Below are 24625 nucleotides of genomic sequence, written 5' to 3' on the forward strand. Positions count from 1 at the left end.
CTCCCCAGGAACCTCCTGCGGAGGCTTTTCGAGTACCTCTCAGAGAGCTTCGTTGAACTGTCCCAAGAGGATTTTTGTTCGATCCCTATATGCATTGACCTTCTTTTTATATAGTTTTTATTCCTGTTTTGTTAAAAAATAAATGTTTACATGTTTATAGCACTTACCGACTGATCCTTCCCCTGATTCGGAGTCCGGGTTAACGGCCGGGGAGGGTTGGTAGGGGATCTCTGTGAGGGTGATGAAGAGATCCTGGCTGTCGGGGAAAGCAGTATTGTAAGCGCTGTCGCCTGCCTCATCCTCCACAAACCCTTCCTCATCTTCCCCATCGGCGAACATCGCCGAGGAACTGCCCGTCGACACTATCCCATCCTCAGAGTCCATGGTCACTGGTGGGGCAGTGGTGGCAGACCCACCGAGAATGGCATGCAGTGCCTCGTAGAAGCGGCATGTCTGGGGCTGGGCTCCGGAGCGTCCGTTTGCCGCTTTGATTTTTTGGTAGCCTTGTCTCAGGTCCTTGATTTTCACGTGGTACTGCGTTGCATCCCGGCTGTATCCTCTGAGTGCCATGGCTTTGGAGACCTTCTCGTAGGTCTTTGCATTCCGTTTTTTGGAGCGCAGCTCCGAAAGCACAGACTCATCGCCCCACACAGAGATCAGATCCAAGACTTCGCGGCCAGTCCATGCTGGGGCCCTCTTTCTACTCTGAGATTGCATGGACTCCTCTGCTGGAGAGCTCTGCATCGCTGCCAGTGCTGCTGAGCTCACCACGACGTCCACACAGGAAATGAGATTCAAACTGGCCAGACAGGAAAAGGAATTCAAATTTTCCCGGTGCTTTTCCTGTATGGCTGATCAGAACATCTGAGCTCGGACTGCTGTCCAGAGCGTCAACAGAGTGGTGCAGTGTGGGATAGCTCCCGGAGCTAGTAAGTTCGATTTGCATCCACACCTAGCCTAATTCGACATAGCCATGTCGAATTTAGCGCTAGTCCCCTCGTCGGGGTGGAGTACTGAATTCGAACTAAAGGGCCCTCTAGGTCGAATTAAATGGCTTCCTGGTGTGGACGGGTGCATGGTTAATTCGAATTAACGCTGCTAAATTCGAATTAAAGTCCTAGTGTGGACCAGGCCTAACTTCTTCATTTTGTGAAGTCTCTCTTTCTGAAATTAAATGCTACAATGTTGGGCTGCTACCCAACCATCTATATTTCTACTAATCAAATCCCCCATTACTATTACCTGTCTCTGCCTAGTAACTAAGGTCCCTCCCCCAGAGGGGTATCCTCTGCACGAGAGGATACCATGACATCATCTGGACGGAGGGTCCCAACTATGGGATTGTTTCCCTCTGCTCCAGCTTGATGTTCTTCTTCCCCGAGACTTTCATCCTCCTCAGCAGCACAGGGGCTGTCAGACTGGGGGTGGGACTGCTCCACTATGTCCCTAAAAGCCTTGTCTATGTACCTCTCTGTATCCCTTTGCTCCTCCAGTTCAGCCACTCTGGTTTCAAGAGCTCATACTTAGTCTCTGAGTGCTGGGAGGTACACATATGCCCCCTGCCCACAAGGCGGGTAATTGTACATGTTGCATTCAGTACAATAAACTGGATAGCCCCCACTCTGCCTCCTAGGGAGCAGCATGACAATCAGGGGCGGCTCTAGAAATTAGGCTGCCCCAGGCAGCGCGGTGTGCTGCGCCGCCCTTCCTCGGTCCCGCGGCGGGTCCCCTCTTCCCGCGGCTCCGGTTGAGCTCCCGCGGCAGGTCCACCGGAGCCCCGGGACGAGCGGACCTGCCGCAGGCATGACTGCGGGAGCTCCACCGGAGCCGCGGGAACAGCGAACCTCCCGCGGGCACGGCTGCGGACGGTTCGCGGGTCCGGTGGCTCCGCTTGAGCTGCCGCAGTCATGCCTGCGGGAGGTCCAGCCGAGCCACGGGACGAGCCCCCCTCCGCAGTCATGCCTGCGGCAGGTCCGGTCGTCCGCAGCTCCGGTGGACCTCCCGCAGGCATGACTGCGGCAGGTCCACCGGCCCAGCCTGCCGCCCCCTAGATTTGGCCGCCCTAGGCAACAGCTTGGTTTGCTGGTGCCTAGAGCCGCCCCTGATGACAATACACTGCCCCTTGCTATGGGTTAGATGGTAACCTCACAATCTAGCACTACCTGTGCATCCCTGGTCAAGGCTCAGAGAACCTTAAGGGGCAAAGAATGGTTAACCAACAGTTCCCTTCATTTATAATATGTCAACATCCATAGCTGCCATTTGGACTGAAAGTGGTAAAAAAGCTACCCTTAGAGAAGTGCATGTTAGGGCCATGTTAAACCTGGAAGATACAATTTAGTAGTCATTGATCCCCAAGTCCCTCTACAATTCAATTGCCTTGTTAACAAGATGCATCTCTCCTGCATTAAAGACCACATCCACTTTTTTTTAAATTACTTATAAAATGACTTACTTGCTAGAATTGCCAATGCCCTTTCCATTCCACGAGGTTCCTGAAAGCAGACTACTCACTGCAGTATCAGACGGTGGAAGTCTCATATAGCCAGCATCTACTTCCTCTCTGCAACAGGGGAGAGCCAGATACGGGCAGAAGTGAAACCAGAGATATAGACTACTCAAAGGAGGAAGCATGAACCATCTACAGAGAGAGAAAACAAAAGCCATATGTACAAGAGAACGTGGCACTCAATGATTAACCCCACTCCATTAGGATAATAAACCCCATTAAGTTGCATTTCAGAAGAGATTCCATTTTATGCCAGGGCTAGCAGATCATCACATAAACACTAAAGGCTACCACTGATTTAAAAGGGAGTTAGGCACCTGAATACCTTTTAAAATTGGGCCTGGACCTTGGCTTGCCTTGCAGCAGGGTCTGGTCCATAGCTTGCCCTTGTCTCATTTACAGCTTTATAGGTGACTATGTCCATACCACACAGACAGAAGGTCCATTTCGAGCTGGTTGATGTTTTCTTGCTGAAAAGAATTTTTGCTGATTTTTTTTTTTTTAATGAGCTGAACATCTTCCATGGAAATTTTGGTATCATTCAGATCATTCCCATTTGTTTTTTAAAGAAAATAAATCATTTTGATGTGATTCAAAACAAAAATGTCCAGCTTGTTTTACTTTTTTTTCTCCATTTTTCAAAAGGAAGAGAAGGGAGAGAAAGGGAGCAAAAACATCAAAGGAAAACAGATTTTTCATTTTAACGACAAAAATAATAATCCTGTGAACAATTTTGAATAAAATGCATTTTTTTTTCATTTCTTTCTATATTTGTGGCAGAAAATTGTATGTCCCCTGCTCTATTTTACCGCATTCTGCCATATATTTCATGTTATAGTAGTCTCAGATGACGACCCAGCACATATTGTTAATTTGAAGAACACTTTCACTGCAGATTTCACAAAACACAAAGAAGGTACCAATGTGAGATTTCTAAAGATAGCTACAGCACTTGACCCAAGGTTTAAGAATCTGAAGTGCCTTCCAAAATCTGAGAGGGACAAGGTGTGGAGCTTTCAGAAGTCTTAAAAGAGCAACACTCCGATGTGGAAACTACAGAATCTGAACCACCAAAAAAGAAAACCGACCTTCTACTAGTGGCATCTGACTCAGATAATGAAAATGAACATGTGTTGGTCCACACTGCTTTGGATTGTGATCAAGCAGAACCCATCATCCACATTGATGCATGTCCCCTGGAATGGTGGTTGAAGCATGAAGGGACATATGAATCTTTAGCGCATCTGGCACGTAAATATCTTGCAATGCCAGCTACAATAGTGCCATGCGAATGCCTGTTCTCACTTTCAGGTGACATTGTAAACAAGAAGGGGGCAGCATTATCTCCTCCAAATGTAAACAAACTTCTTTGTCTGAGCGATTGGCTGAACAAGAAGTAGGACTGAGTCAACTTGCAGGCTCTAAAGGTTTATGTTGTTTTATTTTTGAATGCAATTATTTTTTGTACATAATTCTACATTTGTAAGCCCAACTGTCATGATAAAGAGATTGCACTAAAGTATATGTATGAGGTGAATTGAAAAACACTATTTCTTTTGTTTTTTACAGTGCAAATACTTGTAATCAAAAATAAAGTGAGCACTGTACACTTTGTATTCTGTGTTCTAATTGAAATCAATAAACACCTGTACCTTGATATAACGCTGTCCTTGGGAGCCAAAAAAATCTTACTGTGTTATAGGTGAAACTGCATTTTATCGAACTTGCTTTAATCCACTGGAAAGCGCAGCCCCGCCCCCCTGGAGCACTGCTTTACTGTGTTATATCAGGTTGCGTTATATCCGGGTAGAGGTGTAATTTGAAAATGTAGAAAACATCCAAAAATATTTCAATACGTTGTATTCTATTGTTGTTTAACAGTGCGATTAATGATTAATGTTTTTAATCGCTTGACAGCCCTAATTTTGAGTAAATAATCAAGACAGCTGTAACTGTCCATGTTGCAAATAAAAAGCTTTAGTTCTCTGAGCCTAAGATAATGCACAATTATTCCCTAAATACATATTAAAAAGGCCCCTGTTGCAATTGTGATATTGGATCAGACCATGTAGTCCATGTAGTCCAGTGTGGTTGAAAGTGATCAGTAACAGATGCATCAGAGTAAGAAGTAAAACCCTTGTAATGGACAATGGTGCAGTAACATGCTCATGAGAGAAGTCTCTTCCTAACCTGCATTGGCTAGCCTGTATCAAGCATAGTTATTTCCTCATCCATTTATTATCCAGTGTAACTTCATATATACTTATTCCTCCCAAATGTCAAATCATTTTTCCCCTACTAAATTCTGTGACTAAATAGGTTCTCAGGAAATCCCATTTTTTCATACTCTTTAATTCTGCCATTAATATCTTCATTTTGGCAAACAAATCTGTAGCACAATAGGCGCTGTATTTAAAACCCTTCTCTAATAGGATCTAAACTTTTCTCTGCGGGACATTAATATAAGCAAGAAGCTTCAAAAAGAATATTATTAGCAGCAGTAGTTACTTTTGCAAAACATATCTAAAACCACTGTCCTTGTGATATTTTATCTACACTAGCTATCTGGACTGGATTTAAAAGGGAGCACCTACTGCTTAAACAAATCACCAGTTTTCTAGTCCAGGAGAAACGCTTCACAAAGATAAGGGGATAAAGGGCAGATTTGTAAAGGTATTTAGGCACCTGAAGAGACAAATAGGCACCTAGTGGGATCCTCAGAAGTCCCTAAGCAGTTTAGGAACCTAAATTCGACTGACTTCAATGGATGCCTATCTGCATCTTTAGGCACCTACAGACCTTTGTAGATCTGTCCCTCTGACTTTTTCCCCTAGCAAATGGTAAGATTGTGTTATGTAGGCATAGGCCTGCACTGGGGTGCTGCTGAGCTGCCCTGACTCATGAGCCTTCTAAGACATGCGGGGGGTGAACATAGATCTGTACCACTATTGGATAGCGCACCTGGCTGCTCCTTGAGATTATTACCCTGATCCTTGAGTTTGGCTGAGCTATGACTGGGGATAGACACAAGGGGATGTAAGAGGTCAATTTACACCACTCTAATACTGGCTTGGTACCCAGCACCTTAGGACTGCTCTAAAGGTATGTTTGCACAACAGCTAGGAGGTGTGTGTCATGTACAGCTTATACATGGTAGGTTGCAGAGCTGCTACTAACAGGTCAGGTGTCTGTATCAGATATGAACTGGCTACAGAGCTTCCTTCCCAAAGAGATATATATCAGATGTGTTCATTGTAAGATCCTTTAAGGCTCTGCCAGGTATGGCTGAGGTTAGGTCATAAAGGTTATGTTACACACATCACCCCCTTAGTGGCTGAACAGCTAATAGAATTTTGCATTCCATTACATCTCCCCCTTTAAGTTATACATTCCTACTATTTACAACATTTACACTATCACACTGTCTTTGAAGTTGTATCAGTCTGTTAAGTGTCTCTGAATCATACTTGTTTTCTAATTAAATGACTTGAATGCATAACAACTTGCTCATCTGACTTTCCATTAGTTGCAACGACTGGTTGTAGTTGGTTTGGAATCCTTGAGTCGTCTTCTTGTTCTGCATCCACCATCTGTACATGGAAACTCTGGTGTTATTCATAACTCAGAAGAACAAAGAATGGAGCTTCTTGCTGTAAGATTTTCTTGGATGTCTGTACAGCTCTCTCAGCCTCTGCATTCACTTGTGGGCTGCTAGTAATATGATCAAACTCATATTTTGTGTGGAATGACTTAAACCAGAGGTTCTCAACCCGCAGCCCAGTTAGCACACAGCTGCGGCCCAGCTCAGCTGTGTGCTAATTGGATTTAGGTGCTAAATGGGTTTAGATGGAGGGCACTGTGGTTCTCAACCTGCGGCCCAGCTAATACGTTGTGGGCCGCATATGCGGCCCACAATGATAAATAGGTTGAGAACCACTGACTTAAACTCTGCTGCAGCGAATTGTGGTCCAATGTTCATCACTAGTTATTCTGGGATACTGAAGTGAGCAAAAATGCACTTCAGTGTATTGATAACATTGCGACATCTTATGTCTTCCAATTACATTATTTGTATGTACTTATAATCAGTAATGATGTTCTCTGAATTAGCAAAAATATGCGGCTAATCTCTTCCAAATTCTTTCTGGTAAGGGTCTTATGATTAAAGGTTCTTTGTGTTGTGTTGGTCTGTTAGTTCTGCAGTGTTTACATGCAGATACTTTATTGTTTGTCCTTGCTGATGCCCATCCACCGCATTGACTGGTTGGCTTGTTCATAGCATTTAGTTAATCTTTGATGTCCTTCATGGATGATGTTCAGGATTTCTCCTCTCATCTTGATTGGAATTACAATGCAATCACCTTCAATCTGGAGTCCATTTGACTCACTTTATTATCCATGTACTACAAAATAGACTCTTGTCACTTCATTAGTGTCTTTCAAATACTTGGCCATTTGGCACTAATGTAAGTTGTATGCCTGTCAATGTTACTTTTAGTAGCTGGTATAGTCTCTTTTCTGACACACATCCACAGCATCCATATGCCCCTTTACATCATCTTCCAGCTCATGGGTAGTCAAGTGCAATGGTGTGATCTGTGACTGAATGTCTGATACTACCAGATTTTCCCCAAGAATTTATTTTAAAATGTGGTTAAATTGCATTAACTTTATCAATAGACATTGGCCTCTCAGTGGTGTTTAATCCAGGTCTTTTCCATTGATGAGGGTTACAAGCGGCTTATGGTCTGTTATCAGTGTAAGCAAATCCAATTCACACAGATATCTGTAAAAGCTCTCACATGCCCATACACTTGCCAGACACTCCTTTTCAATCTGTGTATATTGTTTTTCAGGTTCTGTAAGGGTGCAAGAGCAAAATGCCACTGGCTTCCGCTCAGAGCAATGTTGTTGCAACCACGCACCACCTTGTCCATAGCTACTTGCATCCGCATAGACCACTGTGGGTTTGTTCAGATCATAGTACTTGAGAACTGTAGCTGTTGAGATAATTTCTTTTACCTTTTTGAAGTAAACTTCTTGATTTAGCCCCCATAGCCAAGATATGTTGGACTTTAACAGTTCATTCAGGGGTTTTGTCTCTATAGAAAAGTCTTGTAGGTATCCACCAAGGTAATTTACCATCCCCAATACACGTCTCAGTGCTGGTACATTAGTTGATGCATTCAATTCTCAAATTGCTTTTACTTTATCAGGGCTGGGACTGATTAATATAATAACAATATATGGAGATATACCTATCTCATAGAACTGGAAGGGACCCTGAAAGGTCATTGAGTCCAGCCTGTTGCCTTCACTAGCAGGACCAAGTACTAATTTTTCCCCAGATCCCTAAGTGGCCCCTTCAAGGGCTGAACTCACAACTCTGGATTTAAGCAGGCCAATGCTCAAACCACTGAGCTATCCCACCCTCCTATTGTTCTTTATCATCTGTTGCAAAAACTTGATTTAGTGTAGAAGGAAAATAAACTTTTCCTTGTTTAGTTTCAGTCCGGACTGACTGATTAGGCTTAGAACTTCATTGATGGTTCTGTTGCATTGTTCCACTGAAGACCTATATCTCACAGTATTGTCCATGAAAACTATGACTTCATTTGTGTTGGTTAACAGTTCTGCAACCTTTCTTTAGAAAATTTCAGGTGCACTGGTAATCCCAAAAGATCATACTTGAGAACAAAATCTCCCAAAGGGTGTGATAAATGTAGTCAGGTTAGCACTTTCTTTGGTTAATGGAATTTGCCAGAATATGCTCGAGGCACCAAGCTTGAAGAATACTGTCGCTCATTTCACTTTGGAGAGGAAGTCATCCAGTGTTGGGAGGATATATTTTTCTCTCACAACTGCTTTAGTAAGTCTTTTGAAATCCACACAGATTCATTTTTTTGCCCATTTTTCTTTGTAACTGGTACCATTGGGACAAACCACGCAGTTAGTGTGTATATTTTCTTGATTATGCCAATCCACTCCATTGTCTTTATGAAACAGCAGGATAGGAATCCTGCAAGGTGTATGTACGCTGTATGGTTCAGCATTGTATCTTAAGGTTATTTGTACTGGATCTTCCTTGAAAAGTCCAATATCACCAAATATTCTATCGAGTTCTTCCACCTTTCTCACTAGGCCCATCATGGCTGACATATTGTGTCTGAGAAGACTGTTGATCTGTGATTCTTTGATCACATACACTCTGAATGCAAAGTTTATGTCTTTGTAAGTTGTTTCTGTGGCGAGCTGTCCCATACAGTTCAGAGTGCCTCTAGGGCTAGTCAGGGCTGTGTCAGGTAACTTCAGCTCTGGGAGGGGTTGAAGGTAATTGTAAGTTCCTTCTAAAATGACTGTGACATCTGCTCCTGAGTCAGTTTTAAAGTCAGTACTCTTACCATGAATATTCAGTTTCACTCTCCATGCAGGCTCTGTGTCATCACTTGTGATATATCCCAGAAACAATGGCTGTTGATTGTCAGTGATATTAATAAATTCCCTGACTCCTTTGGTGTGGCAAACAGCTGCAAAAGTCCATATTTTATGCATTTATTACACCTTGCACATTTGGAAAAACATATTTCTGTTGGACTATGAATTTTTCCACATCTTGTGAATTTAGGCTGAAAGGTTTTGATTTTTGTCTGGAATTTGTCCTTCTTAGCCTGGGAATTCTCTCTTCTTGCTTTGGGGATTTTATGATAATTAATTGTAACATTCATGCTGAATCTATTAACAACTTCTAAGGTAGTTTCTTATTTGGCAAGTTGCTCTTGTTTTAACTATCTCACCAGCTCAGATTGCTTTGCTATTTGAATAGCTGTATGTAGGGTTAAGTCTATTTTTAATCATAGCTGCTGTGAATGATTTTTATTTGTTAATCCAAAAACCAGCCTGTCTCTGATATTTTCACGTTTTGCAGTTCCAATATCAGTTTTCAGCCAGGTCTTATAAAACATTCAACATTTTCTCCTTGTCCTTGAATTCTCTGGTGAAAACATGCTCTTTCATAAACCACATCTTTCTGAAGTACAAAGTATGCATCAAACATTGCCAGAACCCTTTCTTAGTCATCTTTGCAACTGTCTTCAGTAAAGTCAAAGGATTTAAAGATATGCTCTGTCTGCTTCCCCATAGCATAAATTAAAGAGCATAGGTGGATCTCTTCAGTTTCTTTGTGGAGTTTTGTAGCAATTCGAAATCTTGCAAAATACTGCTTCCAGTCTGTCCATTGTGAAGGTTTGTCAAAGCTGAAGTTCTATGGGGCATGGCAGAGTGGCTTGTTGATGAGATCCTGCAAAGTTTGTTGCTTTCTTTTGCTGCCTGCAACCTTTGTTGCTTTGTTCCTTCTGTTAGCAACCTTTGTTGCTATTTTCCTTCTGTTTTTGTTCTCCTCTGGCAAAAGTTTACCTCTGACACTGTGTCATGTATTTCTTGTACATGGCATGTTGCAGGGCTCCTATTAGTAGGTCAGGCTTCTGTACCAGATATAGACTGGCTAGAGAGCTGCCTTCCCAGAGAGATACACACCAGCTGTGTTCACCGTAACATCTTTTAGGCTCTGCCAGGTATGGCTGAGATTACCTTAAATAGGTAATCTGGTGGATGAACAATTAATACAGTTTCGCATTCCACTACAGTGTGATTCCCAGTTCAGGTAGACATACACACACTAGTTCTGCTTGAGCTAGCGAGCTAAACATAGCAGTGTGGCCACGGCTGTGTTGGTGGCTGCTCAGGCTAACCACCCCAGTATGTACTCAGGGGACTGGGCAGGATTTTATGCAGGCCCCTAGACTGTGCCACCATGGCCGCACTGTTGTTTTGAGCATGCTAACACAAGCAGAGCTAGCATGTGCATGTCTACTCATGCTGGGAATCACACTTCCCAGCAGCTGTGTAAACATAACCTGAATTGTACTGGCTGATAAATATTCCTTAGGGGCACTGCATGAGTTGGGGATCACTGGAACTGGGTGGGGGGGGTCACTCCAGCTGTGCCCCCTTCCCCTGGCTATGCCATGACATGACAAACCTCCGACACTATAATGGGAGCGTAACATAAAGCTAGCTAGACCAGCTCTGCACTGTCTGAAGATTCCTCTACTCTGGTGGTGTTCCGCACCTGTCTGATCCACGGGGGCGGGAGGGGGGCAAAGATCTGACTCTCTGCATCTCCAACTTGCAAAGGGAGCTTTTATTTCCACTATCATCAGTGGGACTAAATACTGATGCTCTCTGTCAGATACAACAAAACAAAACAAAAAACCCAACATATTTACAGTGCAATTTAAGCACTTGCACTCATTGGTGGAAACAAAGGGAAAATGTAAATGTTTACACATGGCATCTTGCAAGCTACAATAGCGATAAGCAACACAAATGTTACATTTAAAAAGGCAAGCTTCATAAATATTTACTTTTGGTACCAGTGCACAAGTAGTTGACACAAATAGACTGTGACTCCAGCAACGGATGAGGCACCCCCTTTAGGACTGCTGCTTTCACTCAACGCATATTTTAGTTAAACAATCTTCAGACTGACAGCAGCAGCTCCTCCCTCAGTGCTGCTGTTGTAAGGTAATGATTCATTTCACTTGAAGGATCCAGCATCTTTTAAGGCTTGACTACACAGTGCTGTAAGCCGCACTATGGTGGTGAAAGTTACAGAGTGCTCTAAAATGTTACACTCTAGCTGCCCTGTGTTGATCCGGCTGGAACGAACTAAAAGGTACATAGTTTGCATTATCATAGCTGAACTAGGTACCTTTTAGTTAGAGCACATTTACAACCCTGTAGTCTCCACCCGGTAGACAAGCCCTGTGTAAATAAACCCTTAGTAAATATATGATTCATGTGTAAAAACTTTATTTTCCATATGTCCTAGTACTTTCATCAATCATTAGCTCTAAGAACATAGTCAGATTGTACAGCAACTTGTAAACCAACAAGATCCTCAGCTAGTGTAAATTGGCACAGCAAGTAATGGAGCCCAAACCAATTTACACTAAATCATTATCTGTGTTTTCAGAGGCCCAATATACTGCAGTGCAGTACTTTTAATATAAAACAATTCATATATTGTAATTGTAATAATGAGACATAGAAGAGGAGGGGAGAATGAAGAAAGGAGGAGGAACAGAAAATGTGGGAGACACAGTAAGCCAAAAAGTCTTTTAAATTGTTTAGAAAGTCTGGTGTCATAGTACTGAAATTGAATACACATTTGTGTTTGATATCGATGTCAGGGTTCAGGACTGTGTAGAAGGAGGCATTTGAGATACCTGGATGTGGTCTGGAGATGAGCAGAAGAGCCCAGTACCATTCTTGTGCAAATCTCTGCATCTCTATGCCTCAGTTTCCCCATCTGTAAAATGGGAGTGACACTTACCTCCTGTGTAAAATATTTTGCGATCTATGGATGAAAAGTGCTATATAAGAGATATTATTAAGTGGGCCAATCTAGTATTGATGGGTTTGGGTGCAGGTGTGCTGATATCTTTATAAACACCACTTGCCCCAGGCAAGTTACAGTTAAATGATGGATGAAATTCCATGGCCCATGTTATGCAGGAGGTCAGACTAGATTATCTAACGGTCCCTTCTGGCCTTAAAGTCTATGAATCTCTAACTAGATAACTTCTTTTTGCCATGTATAAGAGTTCCCTTGAACTACCTTAAAATCCTTAAAAGCACAGGAAGCTGCATCACGTATTTCAATATTTACCAGGGGAAGGAACCCACTGACTTTCAATTTGTATCAGTTATTTTTGCATCAGAACAAATCCTTCCTCTTGGTAAAATCTAAATGACAGCATTTATGGGTGTGAAGGTGTGGGGAGCACTAAGGATAGACCATCTCCAGACACTGTGCATGCATGAATGTGCACACAATTGCACGCACGGATGTACGCAGATATTTACACCTTTTCTTGGCAGCCTATGGACCTGCTTAGAGAGAGCTGATATAATTTTCAAATGGTCCCCAGTCCAATTTTTAAGGTGATTTAGATACTTGGGTCCCAAACATCAAAGGAATTTAGGTACCTAAACTCCCATTGAAATTGGCATCTGTGCCTTAAAGCCAGATTTCTAGGGTATTTAAGAATCTAAATATGCAGATAATCACCTACTGGAATTTTCAAAAGTAAAACCTGGGCAGGTTAGGTGTCTAACTCCCATTGGTTAGAAGTTAGGTGCCTAATCTGTTTCGATGCTTTTATAAATCCTACTAGGTGCCTATTTGCATCTTTAGGTGCCTAAGTACCTTTGCAAATTTGTCCCCTGGGTGTCTAAGTCCCATTAACTTGCAACCAACTTTAGAGCTTACCTACCTGGAGCAGCAATGTGCTCGACAGGGGTGTGATTTCTAAAGAGTACTAATGTGCTGCAGATTAATTGGTCCATGTAGACTGTCTTGGTCACTAAAGGTTCCCTAGTGTGCTTTAACATAAGGTCTATGCGGACAAATTATTGCAAATCACGCCACTGTGGGGAGCAATACACTACTGTGTAGACAAGCCCTTAGGCTCCCCAGTATCCAAGTCCCTTTTGAAAATGGGACTTGGGCTCCTGAGCCACTTGGGTATTTTTTTAAAAAGAACCCAGGGACATCTCTCCCATACATTTATTCTGTTGTCCCTCTTATTCTCCATAAGCCACCATTTATCTTTGGAAGCTATCATGACAACCACCAAAGTTGGTGAGCTTCCATCCTATTTTGATCAGCTCTAACCCTTGAGAATCTCTTATAGTAAATTAATCTATTTAAATAAGTATTAGTAAATGATTGACAGTGTAACGTCCGGGAGACAATCCTTTACCTTGAGACTGTAACACAAGAAATGTAGAATTCACTTAGAATTGGTGATAGCAAGTCTAGACCCTGATCCAGCAAGGCAATAATATACATGCTGACTGTTAAGCATGTGAGAAATCTCATTGACTTCAGTGAGACTACTCATGTGCTTGAAGTTAAGCACATGCTTAAGCACAGAGTTGGATGGGAGCCTTGTTTGTATTAAGCTCTGTAGAAGTTCAACCAAATTCCCAAACTGAAGTAATCTAACAGGTTGTGGTAAAGTACTCATGTAATAACATTAATATTGGAGCACTCTTGCTAATTATTGTAATCGCTTTAATAGTGGTATACTCCAAATTTATGGCAATAACATTTTGTAATGAAGGGCGATTCTTTTAGGGTTCATTTCAGCAACATCAATACTGAAAGAACCATAACAGGCTGTTCTCCCAGAGGCCTTGATACTATGTCCATGAGATGCATCCTAACGCATCCTGGGTCACCTGAGCCTGGAGTGGTAGTAATAGGTCCCCTAGTTTTGCTCTATTTATTAATGGATGTAACAGGATTTCTCTGTTAATCTCCCCTCGTTATAGAGACTTACTCCTTCCCCCCCACACTTCTTTTCTTGGAAAGTCTCCCTCCTCTTCCCTGTCTGTCTCATTTCTTTGTGGATCCCTTTCTTTACTTCTTTGTATGTCTCTTTTTTCTTGCCTTGATTGGTCAATAATGTCTTTTAAGGCCCCATTCCTTTTCCTCTTCCTGAATTTTCAAAAATCAGTGGACACAATATTACTACAGTGTGTGTTATTTTCTTCACTTCTGTCCTTTCTACCCTCTTTTTCATTTCTGTAGTTCTCTTGTGCAGCTCCCTCCTCCCCCCCGGTTTCCTGCAGGTTCCTCCAGCTTTTTAGTTTGTTTTTTCTTTTCTCCTTCTGTCTCTTTTAAAAAATTTAATTGGCGTGCTTTCTTCTAGCTCTCATAAAAAGCTTTCCTTTTTTTTTTACCCTCTCTTTTCAACTGGTTTTCTGAACTCCAGTTGCACCAACTCTGCTTTCCTGACTGCAGAGTCATAGCAGCTGTGATACAGAGGAGCAACTGAAAAGAAAATGCTAATGGGGCTTTTTATAGAATACATTAAAAAAGCTTGGATAAAAAAAAATGTTCTCTATGTACATTCTACATCTCAAATACCAACAATGGGACAGACTGAGTGCTTCTTTCTTGGATGTACAGCATCTAAACGAGCTCTGCAGGCTCATATATTATCTACCTGTCTCTCCAAACCACAGGTAATGTGTTAATTGAGTTAATGTTCTCCCTCCCTGCAGCCTGCCTTGAATTTATATGTAGTGTAATTTACCATGTGCCTAGTAGGAATATTATAATTGGTGCATAAGTCAATAGCAAAGAGGTATGCATTGCAACATAGGATTATCCAGAGCTTGAGCTCTAAATGAAAAGCCACAAAGGGTATGAAAATACATACATTTCACCGGACACTAAGAACAGAACTGGGCAAATTCTGCAAACATTTCTCCATGACCATTCACAAGAATCTATACAAGATTTTGCTTCAGCCTTGCTCATGTCCCTTTCATTTTTTCTTTCTATGAACATTTTTACCATTGAGCTGAACGGCCATGAACAGTCATGCAAAGCAGATTTCAACATTGCATGTGAGTATTTGCAGATATAAGTACTTGCGCCAAAAGTGCTTGCACACTCATCCAGTTAGGAAACAGAAAAAACAGCATATGTCTTATCTAACCAATCACAACAGAACAACATGGCTTTACCAGTGAATACTCAGATAGCTTTTTGAGATTAAGCAATAGAATTTGAATAGAAACCCTCCAACACTGAATACTTTTCAATAAAATGGAGGAAATGCCAATCTCCTGATGGATATTCCATAAGCAGTAGAGGGAAGAAAATTCACTGGTTAAATGATTTGTCATGATTTATTCATCAGTAAATAATTTGTTTGGAAGTGGATTTTTTTCCTGTGAAGAATTTTGATGAAAACAAAAAAATTATTTTTGTCAGGTTTTTTTGAAAAAACTGAGAACTCTGAAACCAGTTTTTGTTCTTGTTTTCAGCAGCCAAAGACCCATTTTTTCAGTTTATAACCTGACAAAAAACCCAACCAAAACAACGCCCCCTACAAATTTTTGACAAAAAACCAAACCAAAACAAAACCGATTTCCCCTCCCCCCCAACACACACATTCCTTTTTTAACCAACTCCCTCCCTCCCCATTTTCCATTCAAAAAATGTTTCAATGGAAAATTTTTGAGCTCTATTCACCAGCTGTATGTGAGAGTTCTGAGTACAGATTCACACAGCAAGCCTGAACCTGCACTGCTTGCATACTCAAAACTCCTACTGAATTCAGAGGGAGTTGGGGTGTGATAGGCGTGCAGGATCAGGACCAAGGAATTTAAAAAGGAGGATGCTGGGAATGAAGACATAGTTTTTGATCCCAGTTGCACTAATGACTCACTGGGTGATCTTAGGCAAAGACAGCACCTCTGTACCTCAGTTTCTCAATCTGTAAAATGGGGATAATACCCTTTTTTGTAAAGCATTCTGAGATGCTTGGGTGAAAAATGCTATGTAAGTACAAAATACAATTATTGTAGGAGCAGTTGCCATTAGCTTCAGTGGGAGCTGTTTGTATGCTGCAACTGCTGTGGATGTTTATCAACTGAAGCAGGAAAAAGATTAGTGTAAACGGGGAGAGAGAACCACTGAGAAGGAAACACCAGTCAGACAGAGAATATGCCCACTTGCAACCAAAGCTAATAGGAGTTTGGGGTGATTAAGCACCATGGAATCAATGTTGTGTACATTTTAGTAGCTTTTCTCCTCTCTGTCTTAGTGGTATGTGTATGTTTATTATGATACTCTGATTAAAATATTTGATCGGGGTTTAACCCTTGATTGATTCTTTATGTTTTGACCATGGTTAAAAAAAACCAACAACCTCTCAACAATGTCTTTCAGGGCACAACTGAGTTCCTGACAGACACCCAGGCCATCCGGATGCACCGCCCAGCTATGCAGCTTCTGCAGGATTAGGTGGCACAGAAGGCAAGGGATCATTTGGGATGAATAGAGCTCTTGGCCTGTCGTTTAGAGCATCCAGCCACTCTCTGTGTTCTTTGTCTGGGCCAAACAAGCTCCATATCATTACTCTGGCATTTTGCTTGCCCAGTCTCATTATTAGGTGAATTAGCTGTGGGAACTAAATCTATGACAAGAAAAGAGGGGGTGGAATTGGCACACACAAAAAAAGGCTTTCCCAGCTCAAGCTAACAACTTGTGCCTATTAGCTAAAAACGATCATTAGAAAATTCCCCTGCAGATGTTAAGCTTATGCTGGAGCAAGTTTCACGTATGCACTTGCCCTGTTACATGCACACACACAACCAGCCTTAAAGAAACACCTCCACCAGCACTGTAGCAGGATGCAAACATGGGGCTTTCTGACTTGCTTGAGCATCCTGATGCCTTTGAATACATTTTATGCTGTTTTCTCTTTCTGCCTTTAATAAGTGTTTTTAAAAATATGTTGAGAAAATGGAACAAATAATAATTTTACGATCTTTTCTTTTTAAAAAAAGCAGAAGAAAGGGAAGGAGGCAAGAAGAGTGCCAAGCTTACCAGCCTGGCTGTCAGTGAAACAGTTGAGCCAAACAGGCCTTCATTTTTCATTATTTTTTTTTAAACTTGGGGCAAACCACAGCAAAATGATTGAGGTGCACACCTTGAGGGGAGGAGCTCCCCCTAAAAGTCGGTAAGGTGATTAGATTATTCTCCTTCAAATCCCATTGTAGGGATTTGGGCACTTAGGGCCAGATTTTTAAAGGTATTTAAATGCCTAGAGATGCAGATTGGTGCCTAGTGGGATTTTCAAAAATGTCTTTGCCCTGGTCTACACTGGGGGGGGATCAATCTAAATTATGCAACTTCAGCTACGTGAATAACGTAACTGAAGTCAACATACTTAGATCGACTTACCGTGGTGTCTTCACCGTGGTGAGTCGACTGCTGCTGCTTCCCTGTCGACTCTGCCTGCGCCTCTCGCGGCGGTGGAGTACAGGAGTCGACGGGAGAGTGCTTGGGGATCGATTTATTGTGTCTAGACTAGATGCGATAAATCGATCTCCACTGGATCGATCGCTGACCGCCAATCCGGCAGGTAGTGAAGACATACCCTTAAACAAGTTAGGTGCCTAACTCCCATTGACTTCAATGGGAAAATGGCACTAGGCACCCATCTGCATCTTTAGGTGCCTAACTAATTTCCTAAGGATCAGATTTATAAAGGTAAGTCCCATTGACTTTTAATGAAACTTAGGCTCCTAAGTGCTTCCTAAGTGCTTGGGAACCTTTGAAATTCTTCCCAGTGGTTAAGCAGTTGGGAAGTATTCACTGTTTATTATTATACTAAATAGAACAGGTTGAAAATTTTCAACAACTGCCATTTTTGACAAAATTTTCATTATGATTTTGAATTTCAACCAAAATCAGTCTGAACATTTCAACAATTTGTTTTTGAAAGGTGTTGTCTTTGTTTTTGATGAGCTCTAATGAACAATAATTTCACAGTCATCTCTGTCCCCACAATCATCTCCATCCCCACAACCATTTGTTTGTTGCCATATACTAAGCACTGTCTTTATTGTTATGTATGTGTACTGTGACTGACACAAGGAGCCTTGATCCCTACCTGGGGCCTCCAGTGCTCTACACCACCTTTGTGTTGTCTAACTCACAACTTCATCCATGTCTGGTTACTCAAGAGCTGCAGCTTAAATGGTGTGCATTACTCTAGCTGATGTTCTTTGAAATCCATAATATCCTCCAGGAACAGGGTTGGGATAGCATCTCCCAGCAGGGAGCCATCACTTCTACCAGCCTCACTGGGATGAAGCCTAAATCTTATTTTAGGACTTGAACCTAAAGTTTTGTCTTGTAGCCATGTAATGAAAATGTTATTGATTGGACTAGGCTGTGAAGGAATTACTAGTGGTATAAAACAGACTCTACTTTTTGGATACTGTATGTGATGTAACTGGGAGGAGACCTTTGATCATTTCTCTAGAAGGTATTTTTGTACATTTTTACTATTTCCTAATGCTGAATTCTTTTTAGATCGTGTAATGGTCTTCCTAGGGAAATGATGAAAAGCCCATTGCCTGAGACACTTAAAGCCAAACAGAGCAGGCCTCTGGAGAATATACTATAAAGAACAGGTTTCAGAGTGGTAGCCATGTTAGTTTGTATCAACAAAAACAACAAGGAGTCCTTGTGGCACCTTAGAGACTAACAAATGTATTTGGGCATAAGCTTTTGTGGGCTATAACCCACTTCATCAGATGCATGTATTTTTCTACTGTATTTTCCACTCCATGCATCTGATTGAAGTGAGTTTTAGCCCACAAAAACTTATGCCCAAATAAATTTGTTAGTCTCTAAGGTACCACGAGGAATCCTCATTGTTTTCACTATAAGGAACAGTTCTTTGTTGGCTGAAGGAACGGATAAGACAAACTAAGAAGTCTTTCCCATCCTTGGGTCATATGGACCTAATTCTTCTCTGACCACTGCAAATCAGAAGTCAGTCATTTAAGTCAATGGATTTAAGCCACTATAACATTGGTGTGAGAAGACAATTCTATTTTTCTCAATACACTTATCAGACTTGTATTCACATCACATCAGCTGGCAATCTTGTTGGTAGCCTCAGCAGAGAGGCTAAGGACTGGAATAGTGGGCATACTTCTCTCCAGGTTAGAGTTGAGGCAGCATGTGGGGAACGTGTATTGCCAGTCCTGTTACTAATTCTGTGACTCTTTAACTAAACAGATGATTCTGGTCTCCCTGGGTGTTAACCTGGATTCCCTCATCAGCACTCATCAGCAACATTTTGTTTGATGTATCTCTGTATCTAAAGATATACTTTATCACGTCACAATACGAGATCACCCTTGTGTGTGTCACCATGGATCATGGTCTATGGACATTTAGAGAGAAATCTATGATCTATTTTTATTCTGACTGCCATTAACAATCTGTAGAAATTTAACATGACACATACACCTGGAGTGGACATTACACCAGAATCTAGGCTACTTACAATCTGATAAATACCCTAGTGCCTGCATACATCCAATGAGCTTTGGTCATTTTACACTACATTCACCTTGTGAATTTTGTCTACAGTTCCAGTCATGTTAGTGAGCATAGTCTTAGCAGAAGACTTATCTGTATTTCCCTCCTTTGTGTGGCATTTCCTACATGTAAAGATGTGTCTCTGTCTGGTAGGTTGAAACAAAAGATACTCTGAGATACTCTGAGATTGGAACTTGAAGCAAGATAAACACATTAGAATATTTAAGCAACTTTTCTACTACTTCCTTTAAAGAAGTGTTTCTAAAACATCAGACCATGAGTAATAAACAGGATGATATTCTTCTCTCCTTTATTATAAAGGGAGAATGTTGAGTTCACACGAGACAAAAATTAGGTTTCAGAAAATAAAAGTTTTACCAAACCTGATGGAGCAAATCCCCCAAGACTTGGCACCATCATCAGTGATCCTGGGCAAGGGACATTTTAACTGGTTATGGACACACAATTTGGACCACTGTACTGCTTTATTAAAGCCTGTAAACAAATATAATTCCCAATATCATTGTATAATACTGAAAAAAACTAAACATCAAAAACTGAGAACTTCAGAGAGGAAGTGAATCCAAAAGTCCTGTTTCCCTTTCTTCTGTTCAAACCACCAGATCACATTTTCCACAAAGGGGAATTAAGATTTTGGAAAATGCTAATAAAGGCCAGAATATTAAAGTTCTGAGGCCTCACAGAGGTTGTCAAAGGAAGCAACTCAGTGGTATTTGGCAAGAAGGTTTGTGGATCTGGATATATTGTACTGAAATTCAATTTTCCACTCCACTGTTACAGGCATTTGTTGTGTCCATTATAATTAAGGTTGCAGAACAATCCATTAGAACCCACTTTTTTCAGATGGTGGTAACTTTCCAAAATGTTCACCCTTTGGGTTGCTATTTTCCAGTCTGAATCTCTGACTAAATGTGAATTTCTTTGGAAAGTTTGAACAAAAAAAGGTTCTTTTCCAGTTATAGAACAGTGACAAAAATGTACTTTACTGGGGAAAAAATTGACTTTTTTTAGCTTGGCATAAATAAAAACTAATGAACTTTTAAAATGTTACATTTGACATATTAGAAATTCCTTGTATGAGTAGTTCAGTTTTCCTTAGATGCAAAAATTATGACTGTAGAGTAACAATGTTATGCACAACTAAGGATGTGCAGAAGAACAAAATCTATTAGACCTGATTCTGTTCTCATGTCACTGTAAATCCGAAGCCATGCCAATGGCTTCAGTGGAGTTAATCTACATTTATGCTAGTGTAAATAAGAGCAGAATCAGGACCTTTGCATTTAAGTTGAAATATTAAGCAGAAATGTAATGTATGTGTGCAGATTAAGGATGAAATTAATGGAAGCTGAAGAGACCAGGCTGGCTAAAAAATGTCTGTTTTAACTGTCATTTTTAAATGGATAACTAGGTTTTAGATAAAACAGATATTTTCCTCATTTTTTTGGTTTAAATTAAAAAATTTTCCAGAAAACCAAAAACCTGAAAACAGAAAAATTTCACATGAGAGCGGGGGGGGGGGGGGCGGATTAAAATTATTCTATTTTAGCAATTTTTGGCCAAATTTTTAAGTATTCATCAATTTTCATTTTTTCCATGAAAAGTTGAATTTTTAAGATGATAAGAACGGCCATACTGGATCAGACCAATGGTCCTTCTAGCCCAGTATCCTGTCTTCTGACAGTGGGCAATGCCAGGTGCCCCAGAGGCAGGGGCGGCTCTAGCAATTTCGCCACCCCAAGCATGGCAGCACGCTGCGGGGGGCGCTATGGCGGTCGCCGGTCCTGCGGCTCCGGTGGCCCTCCTGCAGACGTGCCTGCAGAGGGTCCACTGGTCCCGCGGCTCCGGTGGAGTATCCACAGGCATGCCTGCGGGAGGTCCACCAGAGCCGTGGGACCAGCAGACCCTCCTCAGTCACGCCTGCGGGAGGTCCACCAGAGCCGCCTGCCGCCCTCCTGGCGACAGGCAGAGCGCCCCCCGCGGCATGCCGCCCCAAGCACGTGCTTGGCACGCTGGGGTCTGGAGCCGACCCTGCCCAGAGGGAATGAACAGAACAGGTAATGATCAAGTGATAACTTCCCGTCGCCCTTCCCAGCTTCTGGTAAACAGAGGTTAGGGACACCATCCCTACCCATCCTGGAAAGTAGCCATTGATGGACCTATCCTTCATGACCTTATCTAGCTCTTTTTTGAACCCTGTTATAGTCCTGGCCTTCACAACATCAGTGTTACAGAGAAAAAAAATTCATTTTAATCAAACTTTCAGCAGGAACCCCCATCTGCCAACTAGGTTTAAAGGAGACACTCAATCTTTCAGGATCAGGACCTTTATATTTCACAAGGATACCCCTATGCATTGGATTATACATTGGAATGTGAATGTATAAAGCACTTGTAGAGTTTTCAGACCAACGTGTTTTTGAGAAATGTTACTACAAAAAAAGTTAGAAAGCTTTCCATGAACTGAACAGGGGGTTTTGTTCAAAGTGAAATATCTCAATGCCTTATCCAATCAATCTCATTTTTTTTTTACAAAAATGTTTTATGTCTGGCCTCTTGCAAACGGAAATCAATTTCAGTGTGAAAGAAGCCTTTCCAGAAAAGTTACTGTGGATGTGAATCAAATCTAGGTAATCAGTAGAAACTATGTTATTTATTCAATGAAATTTGCCTTTTTTTGGATCACAAATTGTTTGAGCTGTTCAAAATTTTTGTGATGGAACAGCTTTCCATCAAAAACTGCAATTTTATTACAATCAAAACATTTTGTGGGAACTTGTCAATTTCAATAAAATTTTCAAGAGGAAAGACCTTGGAAGTGCTTTTTACATTAACATTAAATGCTTAGGATCTAATGCTTAGGACAATCCTTATGAAACAAATGGCCTGATCATGCAAGTTTCTGAGTGTCTCTTCTAGAACTAGTTGGGCAACGCTAACTTTTGATAGTGTCGAAATGATTCATTTTGACTTTATCGCTTCAGTTGAATTCAAGTAGACTTTCATATTACATTAATTCATTAATTTTATTATATTATATATTGTTATATTTCATATTGATATGACATTGTCTTGACATTATTTAAACAAAACAATTTGACATTATTGAAAGGTTTTGATGGTTCAAATCAATTTTTTAAAAAAATTCTATGGGACATTTTGAAATTTTGTCTTTTTGTTCCAATTTGGAACATAAGTTTTGAAATGTCAGAATTTCCTGCAGAACAGAAATGCTCATTTCTGATAAGCTCTACAAATTGTCCAGTTACAATTTTCTGAGTAATTTCAGTGACTAATTTTTGGACCATGGCTCAAGTATGAGCATAAGCATTTTGCTGTAAATATTTGAACTTCAAGCTATTTCACTGGAAACATGAGGGTATATTTCTGTTCCCTGAATGGATGAGCATAGTTCTTGCAGTCAGGTTCTAGTGCAAACAGAAAATGTACATCCCAAATATATTTTACACAATTGTGCAGCATTTGCTATTTTGCTGAACATTTCTTCCAGAAAATTTCTTTGCTAGGATATTTAGGTAGACCAAGTACAAAAAGATGTGCAGGGTTAAAATGGATTTGCTTAAAGATGTGAATGAAAGTTAACTGAAGACTTTTTGCAATATTCAACCTTAATAGCCTAAATCCAAGTCCTAAATTGGTATAAATCAGTGTAGCTCCATTAATGCTAATGGATCTGGCTGAGTCAATATTATACTTATTATTATTATTTATTATTATTACCATAGTGCCTAATGTGACACCATTTTTTTGTCTTTCAAGAAGTGAACCATTGTATGTGGCCTCCAATTCAGAACTTGGTCTAATTCCAGGAATGTGAGAAAACATTCACTACATCTTTTCTGCTGGGAAAAATCCTCTCTCAATTTACTGTTAGCACTCTGATCCAAAAATAAAATGTACAGTACATAACAAGTGTGGTCAGATAGCATTTTCCCAGCTGGAAAGATGGAACTTTTTAATTGGCATATAAATAGAGAGAGACCCAAGCCTGCCCTTATTTAAAAAGAATGGGAGTTTTGTCATTGACTTCAATAGGCACAGAATTGGGTCCTTTAATATGGTGGGGAAGATGAAAATACTCCCTTATCAAATACAAAGAAAGGGACAGCTCCAAAGCCCACTAAAATCACTGGAAGTTTCCACTGATTCAGGCGCTTTGGATCTGGGCCATAAAGGTCCTAGCATATCTTTCCTCCCCATATTATGCCTTTTTACCTGAGAAATTATCATTTCAAATGATTATGAGTTTTTATGGTGAAGGTTAGCCTGTCATAGTCTTTAAACATCGATGAGGCACCATACAAATGTACGCACAGCTCAAAAAGCTGTCATTAACTCTAATTGCTTTTTCCAGATCAAAGAATGAGGTATTTTAGTTCGGGAGTTTATCAGCAATAATTTACTTCAATCATTTATCTTATGTGAAATTAAATTGGAAACAAAATGCATGCACCTTATTGCTGCAAATCCAGAAAATGGAAGACAAGGGAACAGACATCATCCCTGGGAAACAAAGCTAAAAATGGAAGTGATTGTCTTCCTTTCAGATCAGTTTTCAGTAGTAATATACATGCTGCAAAACACTCACAAGTTTGGTTCAAGGAAGAATCCAAAAGTTCAGATCACAGGTACCAAATTTCTTTTTTCTGGGTGGGTGCTCCACCCCCACCCCACCCCACCCCGAGGCCCTATCTCCACTCTAGCCCGTCCCCGAGGCCCCACCCTCGCTCCACCTCTTCCCATCCTCACTTTGTGCCCCCCCCCACCAGCGCCTCCTGCCCACCACTAAACAGTTGATCAGTGGGGCTGCCGGTTGGTGCTAAATACCCACTTTTTTTCCCCTTCCATGAGTGCTTCAGCCCTGGAACACCCACATACTCGGCGCCTATGGTTCAGAGGATTTTCCAAGCCAGGGTTGAACAAATAGGGGCAACGTGGTTCAGTAAAAAGCACATTGCACCAGGACTATGGCTCTATCTAAACTGCAGTCGTGGGGTGTGATGGCAGTGGGGTGACCACCTTTCCAAAATACAAAAATGGGACACATGCAGGAGCCCCGCTGCCTCTGTGGCCCTACCCCCGGCTTC

The 24625-nt window shown here is 41.2% G+C and overlaps 1 long non-coding RNA gene across 1 annotated transcript in view; it reads right to left on the bottom strand.

Moving 5' to 3' along the window:
* LOC120395736 overlaps positions 1-24625 on the bottom strand; it is a 41406-nt gene that overhangs the window by 14164 nt on the left and 2617 nt on the right. The window contains exon 2 of the long non-coding RNA XR_005592757.1: positions 2456-2641. This is a non-coding gene — a long non-coding RNA (uncharacterized LOC120395736). The remainder of the gene's footprint in view (positions 1-2455; positions 2642-24625) is intronic.

Source organism: Mauremys reevesii, linkage group 1 (assembly GCF_016161935.1).
Source record: "Mauremys reevesii isolate NIE-2019 linkage group 1, ASM1616193v1, whole genome shotgun sequence".
NCBI lineage: Eukaryota > Metazoa > Chordata > Testudines > Geoemydidae > Mauremys > Mauremys reevesii.